This window comes from Cajanus cajan, chromosome 5 (assembly GCF_000230855.2).
Source record: "Cajanus cajan strain Asha chromosome 5, NIPB_CcT2T_4, whole genome shotgun sequence".
Taxonomy (NCBI): domain Eukaryota; kingdom Viridiplantae; phylum Streptophyta; class Magnoliopsida; order Fabales; family Fabaceae; genus Cajanus; species Cajanus cajan.
This window is the reverse complement of record NC_138521.1, coordinates 66,808,086-66,817,721: the sequence shown is the minus strand read 5'-3', so window position 1 is coordinate 66,817,721 and position 9,636 is coordinate 66,808,086. Positions and strand designations below refer to the sequence as shown.

The following is a 9,636-nucleotide window of genomic DNA, read 5'->3' as shown; positions in this document are numbered from 1 at the left end:
TTTAATTGATAAATTTTTTATTCATCACGAGAACTTGTGATGTATATGAATCCTAAAAAGTTGTCCATATCCCTGAATTTAAAAATTTATGTAGCCCTTATTTAATGAGTAGTTTGATCATCTATGATAAACCCTAAACATCTTGGTTGCCTTTATGTATGGATACTTTGATCGACATATGATGCATGAGATTATAAACTTTTTAAGGTTATCTCTTACCTGATGTCGAATAATGTGGTTGTTTAATTGATGAGTTTTTTATTTATCTCGAGAACATGTGGGGTATTTGAATCCTAAAAAGTTGTCTATATCCCTGAATTTAAAATTTTATATAGCCCTTATTTAATGAGTAGTTTGATCGGCAGATGATAAACATTAAATATCTTGGTTGCCTTTATGTATGGATACTTTGATCGAGATATGATGCATATGGGATTATAACCTTTCTAAGGTTATCTCTCACCTGATGTTGAAAAATGTGGTTGTTTAATTGATATGAGTTTTTTATTCATCTCGAGAACATGTGGGGTATTTGAATCCTAAAAAGTTGTCCATGTCCTTGAATTTAAAAATTTATCTAGCTCTTATTTAATGAGTAATTTGATCAGCACATCATAAACAATTAACATCTTGGTTGCCTTTATGTATGGATACTTTGATCGACATATGATGCATTTGAGATTATAATCTTTTTAAGGTTATCTCTTACCTGATGTTGAAAAATGTGGTTGTTTAATTGATGAGTTTTTTATTCATCCCGAGAACATGTGGGGTATATGAATCCTAAAAAGTTATCCATGTCCCTGAATTTAAAAGTTTATGTAGCCCTTATTTTATGAGTAGTTTGATCAGTCTATGATAAATCTTACACATCTTAGTTGCCTTTATGTATGGATACTGTGATCGACATATGATGCATGAGATTATAAACCTTTTAAGGTTATCTCTTACCTGATGTCGAAAAATGTGGTTATTTAATTGATATGATTTTTTTATTCATCTCGAAAACATGTGTGGTATTTGAATCCTAAAAAGTTGCCCATGTCCCTGAATTTAAAATTTTTATGTAGTCCTTATTTAATGTGTAGTTTGATCGGCACGTGATAAACATTAAATATCTTGGTTGCCATTATGTATGGATACTTTGATCGACATATGATGCATGAGATTATAAACTTTTTAAGGTTATCTCTTACCTGATGTCGAAAAATGTGGTGATATAATTGATGAGTTTTTTATTCATCACGAGAACATGTGGGGTATATGAATCCTAAAATTTTGTCTATGTCCCTGAATTTAAAAATTTTGGAGACTTTATTTAATGAGTAGTTTGATCAGTCTATGATAAACCTTAAACATCTTGGTTGCCTTTATGTATGGATACTTTGATCCACATATGATGCATGAGATTATAAACTTTTTAAGGTTATCCCTTACCTGATGTCGAAAAATGTGGTTGTTTAATTGATATGAGTTTTTTATTCATCTCGAGCACATGTGGGGTATTTGAATCCTAAAAAGTTGTCTATGTCCTTGAATTTAAAAATTTTATGTAACCCTTATTTAATGAATAGTTTTATTGGCACATGATAAACATTAAATATCTTGGTTGCCTTTGTGTATGGATACTTTGATCGACATATGATGCATGAGATTTTAAACTTTTTAAGGTTATCTCTTACCTGATGTCGAAAGATGTGGTTATATAATTGATTTGAGTTTTTTATTCATCTCGAGAACATGTGAGGTATATGAATCCTAAAAATTTGTCCATGTCTCTGAATTTAAAAATTTATGTACCCCTTATTTAATGAGTAGTTTGATCATCATATGATAAACAAAGGAGTATAAAACCTTTTAAGGATGTTGCTAACCTTGATGTCGAAAAAAGTGGTTGCATATCTATGCCTTGTATTGGTGTTTGTGTGTGTGCTCTATGCTTGTCTCAGTTTTATATGTGTGCTTGGTGTTTATGTTTGTCTCTGTGTCTATTTGCATGTATTGTGTTTTTGTTGCTGTCTCTATGTGTGTATGCTTATCTTTGTCTTTGTGTGATTTATCTGAGTCTGAAGTATTTAGATGTGTTTTTTTGTTTATGTCCTTTATCTATGTGTTTGTATCTCTATCACTCTTTCTATGTGGGTCTGTCTGTGACTTAGTTGGTGTGTGCTTGTGTGATGTCATGCCTTTCTCTATATGTGCATTTGGGTTTATGTTTGTGTGCACTTTTCCTCTATTTGTGTCTGTGTGCGTGCTCTGTGTCTATGTTTACCTTTGTGTTTGGCGTCTTTATATACATCTTTGTGTGTTTCTCTCTGTCTTTGTGTTTGTGTTCTTTTTCTTTGTGTCTATGTTTGTGTGTGTATGTTGTGTCTGTATTTATCTTCGTGTATGTGTTCTATTGGTGTATCTCTATCTTATATCTCTATCTTTTTCTTTGTGTCTATGTTTATATGTGTGCTTCTCCCCAATCAACAAGGTTGTTTGATCTTGCTTGACTATGTTCCTTTTTTACTACATTCATTACTACTTTTCACTTTGATTTTTGGTTAAGTAGATAATCTAATTAAATTGATTGTTTTGAAACTTTATTATTGTTTTGACTCTGAATTTTAACCATTTCAATAATTTACTCATAAATGCTTTCAAACTTGACCTCACACTATTAGAAAGGGTGCAACATCCGTACGTAGTCACAAATCAAAGTGCCAAAAAGAATTTAGGAAGACATATGATCAGGTATGGTCCTCTCTTTTAGTGTTTTTGAAAAGAAGTCTTTTGTACTTATTTTGATGATGTGCTGTGTATGATAATTTTTTATTTTTGGGACTGAGTTCTTGGGCATTATGTTGGAAATAATTTTTTTCCAGATTTAGTTCATAATATTTCCTGTGCAATACCGCAAATAAATAGTTGAAGAAGGTTAATAAATTAATCTTAATTAAATTTTTTATCTGTGTTTTGACATTGTTCAGAAGTCACTCTTCTTCCAGTTTAATTGTTGATGAAGCAATTACATATTCCTTCTTTTCCAAGTAAGTCTTCACTATCTAGTCCAATGAGTCATCTAATGGTAGAAGTGTGACAAGTAACTTTTATTTAAATAACAGGCTAGGTCTTGATGATGTTGGCAGTGAAGACCTTGTAAGTATTCAACAAAGAGAAAAAGTAGGTATTGTACCATTCCCTTCTTATAATGCTGAATTTTTTGGCATGCTTTCCAGGCAATTCTTATTCAAAGTCGATTGTCCTACCACTTCTATCTCATTTATGGGAGGTGAGTCGTGTCTCTATGAGTGTGTATCTCTCATTCTTTGTGATTGTGTTTGTGTGTGTTCATTGTCTCTGATTGTGTTTGCTTTGTGTATGTGTTCTATATGTGTGTATCTCTATCGATGTCCTTGTGTTTATGTTTATGTGTGCATTTCTTGCCAAGCAGCAGTGTTGTTTTAGATGTCCATGAATTATCTTTACTCAATTTGTATGTTATAATTGTCCCTTAATTCAGGGAGATAATATTTTTTATTCATCAACATAAAAAGATATGGTATTATTTTTATATTTTGTTCATTCAAGAGCATACAAACTTGACAAATAAGAATTAGGTATATAAACTCTATATTCCTAATAAAATTTGTTGGCAGTTCGGTTTTTGATCGGTGTTAGACTTCTCAATTTGAAGAGACTATTGCAGCCAAAAGATATCATTTGGCACATAACTTTCAGTGGTTCCTAGTTTCCTTGAACAACCTTGGGGTGAGTTAAGTCTTTCTTGAATGCACCTGTGAAATGGCTATCAACATGGAGGAGTTGATACTGCTCTCACAAATGTTTTTCTTATATCACTCTCAGCTATGGTGGCTGAGACCACAACTTTCCCCATAGACTTGATCAAGACCAAGCTTTGTGTAAGTTCCCTTTTATGCCTTCCTTTTCTTTTTATGCCTAATTGGCTTAGATACATAACATTTTTCCCTCATCCAAAAAGCTATTTTATGTATTGGAATTTTTCTTGTTGTTTTGATGTTCTTTTTGTGAGGTGCAACAACTAGTGGATATGGATATTATGGTTCCTCATGCCGGTGACATTGTACTAGTAGAAGGTAGAAATTAAAGTACTGCATTTGCTTCTTTGCATTTCATGTCAATTTCTTGTATGATTTCTTTTTTATTCTTGTTTCATTTTTTTTAATTCTTTTTTGTCTTTGTTTTGCACTAGGTTTTTCTTTTTGTTTTGATGTTCTTTTAGTATGGTGCAACAACTGATGGAAATGGATATTACGATTCCTCACTTTGGTGACGTGGTGTTTATGGAAGGTAGAATTAAAGTAGTTACGAATTGTTTTTGCTTCTCTACTTTTCAAATCAATTTCTCGTTTCATTTCTTTCTAATTTTTGTTTGTCTTTGTTATTTGCTAAGGTTTTTCTATCTATTTCTCAATTTGGTTACCTTGTGTCAATGGAAGGTAGAAATTAAAGTGATGTAATCAGTATGTGTGCGTGGAGTGGTAGAATGAAACAAATGTCTTTGTTTGAGTTGATTTTTCTTTTTTTAATTTTAAAAAATGTGAATTGTGGCTTGTAATTGTGTTTGTGATGAGAGATATTTATTTATTTTTAAATGCAAAAGAATAAGGAAGCAATTTCGTAATATGTTATGGATAGTAATATGTTATGGATAGCTCTTTAAATTTTCTTCATGCTCTTGTAATTAAAAAAATTGATTTACAAGATGACAACTAAATGTCTTTTCTCCATTTTTTTATAAGATATAAGGAATAAATGTTTTTACATTTTTTTTTATTATCATTGATCTATTATAGGGGCAGCGGCAAAAGCCATGTGAAGACTTGGAAAACTATCTTGAAGCAATTGATAAGTTGAGAAGCAACATTCAGTTTTTTGGCAGTAAGAAGAAAATGAGTTTAAGCAGTCATTATCATCTTACATGTATGTATTTTTATACTTTATATGTTGTTCATCTTTTGGCATGCTTGACAAAAAGTTCATTAGCCTGCATAAACCAAGTAACCGTTGATGGTCAATCTTTCAAGAAAATGATATATTCTTTAATGCTAAACCAAAACAACTTCCTATGTAATAGTTGAATGTGTGCTTCCTTTTTCCCCTGCATTGTGAAAATTTTATTTGTTACTGCTAACATCTTCTAATAATGCAGTTTAATTCATGTCAAGAGCTTGTGGGTCTTGAAAATAAATTGGACTGCATTAGAGAAACATAATTCTGTAGACTTTGTAGTGGTGGCTTAATATACAACATGGTTTTGACACCCCTAGGTATAGTGCTTTAAAATTTGCTTGTGATACGCATTTCTAACAATGATTAACATTACTATTGCATTTTTATTATAATTATGTAGGGATACCCGCTCAATTGTATTGGAAAAGAGCTTCCAAAAGCTTGGTGTTGAGAGACTCTAGCAAGATGATGTTCAAAAGCTGCAATGGGGGATTTTGAAAGCCAAAATTGGAAACTGGATTAATTTCATGCGCATAGCGGTAAGATGATTGTAGGATTGGTGTTATGTTTTTTCTCGTCATTGTGTTATTAATTTTCCAAATATTTAATTATACATGAACTGTTTTGCTGGCGAGAGAAAAGTTTGTGATATGATATTTTAAGGCTTTGATTCACGTAGTGAACAGTGTTTTGCGAAGGTGACTGACTACAAACATTGTCTCAATGCTACTCAGTTTTGGAGAAACAATTGGCAAAAGCAATAGATCCCCATAAATTTTTTATGTACTATTTAGCATGTATGAAATAATGCAAGAGCTTCATTCAGAGGTAAGACTTTTGAAATGCAAAATCATGAATCTTGATGCTATCTCTTTCTTGTATTGGTTTCATAAATCTTTTGAGGTCAATTTATATAGTTTTATTTTCTGTTCAATGGTCACAACTTTTCTAATTTATCACAAGTGTTAGTGCCTATCCATGTTAGTGACTTTTCACTTGCATTACTAATCCTTTTCAATTGTCTATGAGACTAGTAGTAGTAAAAGATCTTTAATATCTCTTTCCCTCCCTCTAAGTGGGTGTGTCTGGGACTTGTTGTTTTCTTGTATGTTTCATGCCTATATGTTTGTGTGCGCTTTGTCTGTATTTCTATTATGTGTCTATATATTAGTGATTGGGCTTTAATTGATCAACATGAGATTATAATTTTTTTTTGAAACAATTTAGCCATGAAAGACAGCTTCTAGTTTTCAAGATTTAATTTTTTGTATTCCTTTATGTTTGTTTCTGGTAAAATTTTAGGCAGATTTCTTGATCAAAATATTCTTTGTTTCGGTTAACTTAGACTCTTAACCACTTAAGTGGTTAATCAACTCGGTTCTTGGTTGTAAGTAACAACTTGTTGAGCATATTAACTAGTTAAGTGGTCAATTATTTTAGATATTGAAATATTTTTGCCAATATTTAATAGTTTCCCGTGTATTTTTCTACTTCTCATTTTTTTTAAATTTTTCTTTCCTTTTTTAATTTTGAATTTTCTGTTGACAATATTCAGGAATTTCGAGCAGCCATCTTATTGATGTTGCATCATTTGATCATGGTCTTCCCTTCCTCGCAATGCAATGTATGTTGTTGACATTTCTCTCCCCTCCCCTCTAACCAAATACTATGCAAGTGTTATTATTTGGTTTATTCCCTCTCATGTGTAAAGATGGCATGATGATATCAGTAGGTCCATTAACTTGTATTTATCTTGTCAAATAAATTTCTTTGGGCATGAGAAATTTTTATTAAGTTACATATATAATGTCACTTGTTTGTGTAATCTATATAATCATACACACATACACAAACAAATATATATATATAATCATTTTCCTCGATATAAACAATGACATTGACTTAAATTATAAACCGGTCTCTATTGCTATCAAAAAATCTCATTCACTAATCATTAATCTCTAATAGTAACATTACCAACTTGCTATTCTCTTCAGTTGCACACACAGAAATTATTTTCTGGTAAACATGGATTTATAACACCTAAAGACTTGTTTTAATGAAGTTGATTGTTACCAGAGATTTGGCAACTCATATGGAGATTTGGCGAAACATAGCTATTATCTTTTGGCAGAAAAGCTACAAAATGAGGGTGAGAAATTTGTTGTTCAAGATATTCTTGAGAAGCATCTTCGGGTTACACTAAACCATAAAATATTCTATGATCATGTACGCTCATTTCTTTTAGCCTTTTTGAAAAGAAGTAAGTTGCACGTGTTTTGATGATGTGCAATGTATTCTATTTTTTATTTTCAAATTTAGTTCAGATTGTTTCCTGTGCAAACCTCAAATAAATGGTTGGATAATAATTTTATACATCTTAAATTAAACATTTTTAAGTGTATTTCAGACATTATCCAGAGGTCACTGTTCTTCCAATTTAATTGTTGGTTTAGGAGGTTTAGAGAGTCTAGACAGGTATGATTTCATTGTTGACTTTTCCGTATAGTCCAAAATCCTTTATTCAATATGTCTTTTTATTATATATTTATAGTGTAGTCTTGACTATAAGAGAAACAAATTGTATATGAGATATGAGTATATTTATAAATAATAAATCTAGTACAATTACAATACTTAATTAAAAGAGAAAGGATTGCATTACTCATGACTAAAGGAAAAACCAATTATAAGTGAGATATAGATATAGTATTTCAGGGGTTGGGACTTGGGGTGTGATCTTGCATCTTGACAATATGTACAATAAGTGCAATCAAATATAAAATAACTTTTGATATCTCAAAGATTGGGAAGGTTAAGTTTTTGTTATTGATTATTCTTTGTTAATCGGTGTGTTTATCATAATTTTATAGAAAATGTGGTTATCTTAAGTTTTGCTAAAATATTAATTTTTTAGAACAATAATATGGGTTAATATATTACTTATGTTTCTTTTTATATAAATTCATCTTAACTTGTATATTTTTTAATAAAAATAAAATAAAAATGATAAGTTAGTCCATAAACTATACTAAGCATGAAATATGTTGATTGCTAAAATGAATTAAGTTAATTTAGTAGTTGAATTAATTATTTATTTGAAACAAATTAGCCTATAAGACACCATCGTATAAGACAACCTAAGGTTTTACTCATTTGTCCTTGTGTGATTTATCTTTGTCTCTATGTTTGTCCTCATTTTTGTATGTGTGTTTTATTTCAAATTGTGTTTGTTTGTGTGTCTGTTTGTGTCTTTATCTATTTGTGGTTGTATCTTGGACACTCCCTCTGTGTGGTTGTTTGTGTGACTTTTTTGTGTGTGGTCATATTTGCGTTCGTGTTTATTTTTGTGGGTGATACTATTTTTGAATTTTGAGAATGCGATATTTTGCTATTGTTAACTGTTAATGACCCGTAGTTGAATAAGAATGTTTGAGTCAATCCTTGATCACTTTTACTTAGATGGTATGATATTGTTGTCATTGCCTTAATGATATAAATTTTTACCCACTAAAAGAAAAATTTTGCCAACTTGAACATTTCAATGTTGTTATTGTCCTTCAATTCAGAAAAACTTGGTTGGGTATGTGAACCCTAAAAAGTTATCCCTATTCCAGAATTCTAAACATCTTGGTTGCCTTTATGTATGGATACTTTGATCGACATATGATGCATATGAGATTATAAACTTTTTAAGGTTATCTCTGACTTGATGTGGAAAAATGTGGTTGTTTAATTGATATGATTATTTTATTCATCAAGAGTACATTTGGGGTATATGAATTCTAAAAAGTTTTTCATGTTCCTGAATTTAAAAATTATTGTAGCCCTTATTTAATGAGTAGTTTTAACGACACATGATAAACATTAAACATATTGGTTGCCTTTATGTATGGATACTTTGATCGACATATGATGCATATGAGATTATAAACTTTTTAAGGTTATCTCTTACTTGATGTCGGAAATTATGGTTGTTTAATTGATGAGTTTTTTGTTCATCACGAGAACATGTGGGGTATATGAATTCTAAAAAGTTGCCCATGTCCCTAAATTTAAGAATTTATGTAGCCCTTATATAATGAGTAGATTGATTAGTCTATGATAAACCTTAAACATCTTGGTTTCCTTTATGTATGGATACTTTGATCGACATATGATGAGTATGAGATTATAAACTTTTTAAGGTTATCTATTACCTGATGTCGAAAAATGTGGTTGTTTAATTGATGAGTTTTTTTATTCATCACGAGAACATTTGGGGTATATGAATCCTGACAAGTTGTCCATCTCCCTGAATTTAAAAATTTATGTTGCCCTTATTTAACGAGTAGTTTGATCGGCACATGATAAAAATTAAACATATTGGTTGCCTTTATATGGATACTTTGATTGACATATGATGCATATGAGATTATAAACTTTTCAAGGTTATCCCTTACCTGATGTCGAAAAATGTGGTTGTTTAATTGATGAGTTTTTTATTCATCACGAGAACATTTGGGGTATATGAATCCTGACAAGTTGTCCATGTCCCTGAATTTAAAATTTTATGTTGCCCTTATTTAACGAGTAGTTTGATTGGCATATGATAAACATTAAACATATTGGTTGTCTTTATGTATGGATACTTTGATCGACATATGATGCATATGA

At 30.7% G+C, this 9,636-nt stretch overlaps 1 long non-coding RNA gene across 1 annotated transcript; it reads left to right on the top strand.

The window, feature by feature from the left end:
* Positions 1-4,118: 4,118 nt before the first annotated feature.
* Positions 4,119-8,376, top strand: LOC145958433 (uncharacterized). Its single transcript, XR_014434229.1, has 7 exons — positions 4,119-4,317; positions 4,824-4,950; positions 5,180-5,297; positions 5,381-5,519; positions 5,715-5,808; positions 6,536-6,604; positions 7,060-8,376. It is a non-coding gene; the product is annotated as an uncharacterized LOC145958433 (long non-coding RNA).
* The last annotated feature ends 1,260 nt before the right edge of the window (positions 8,377-9,636 follow it).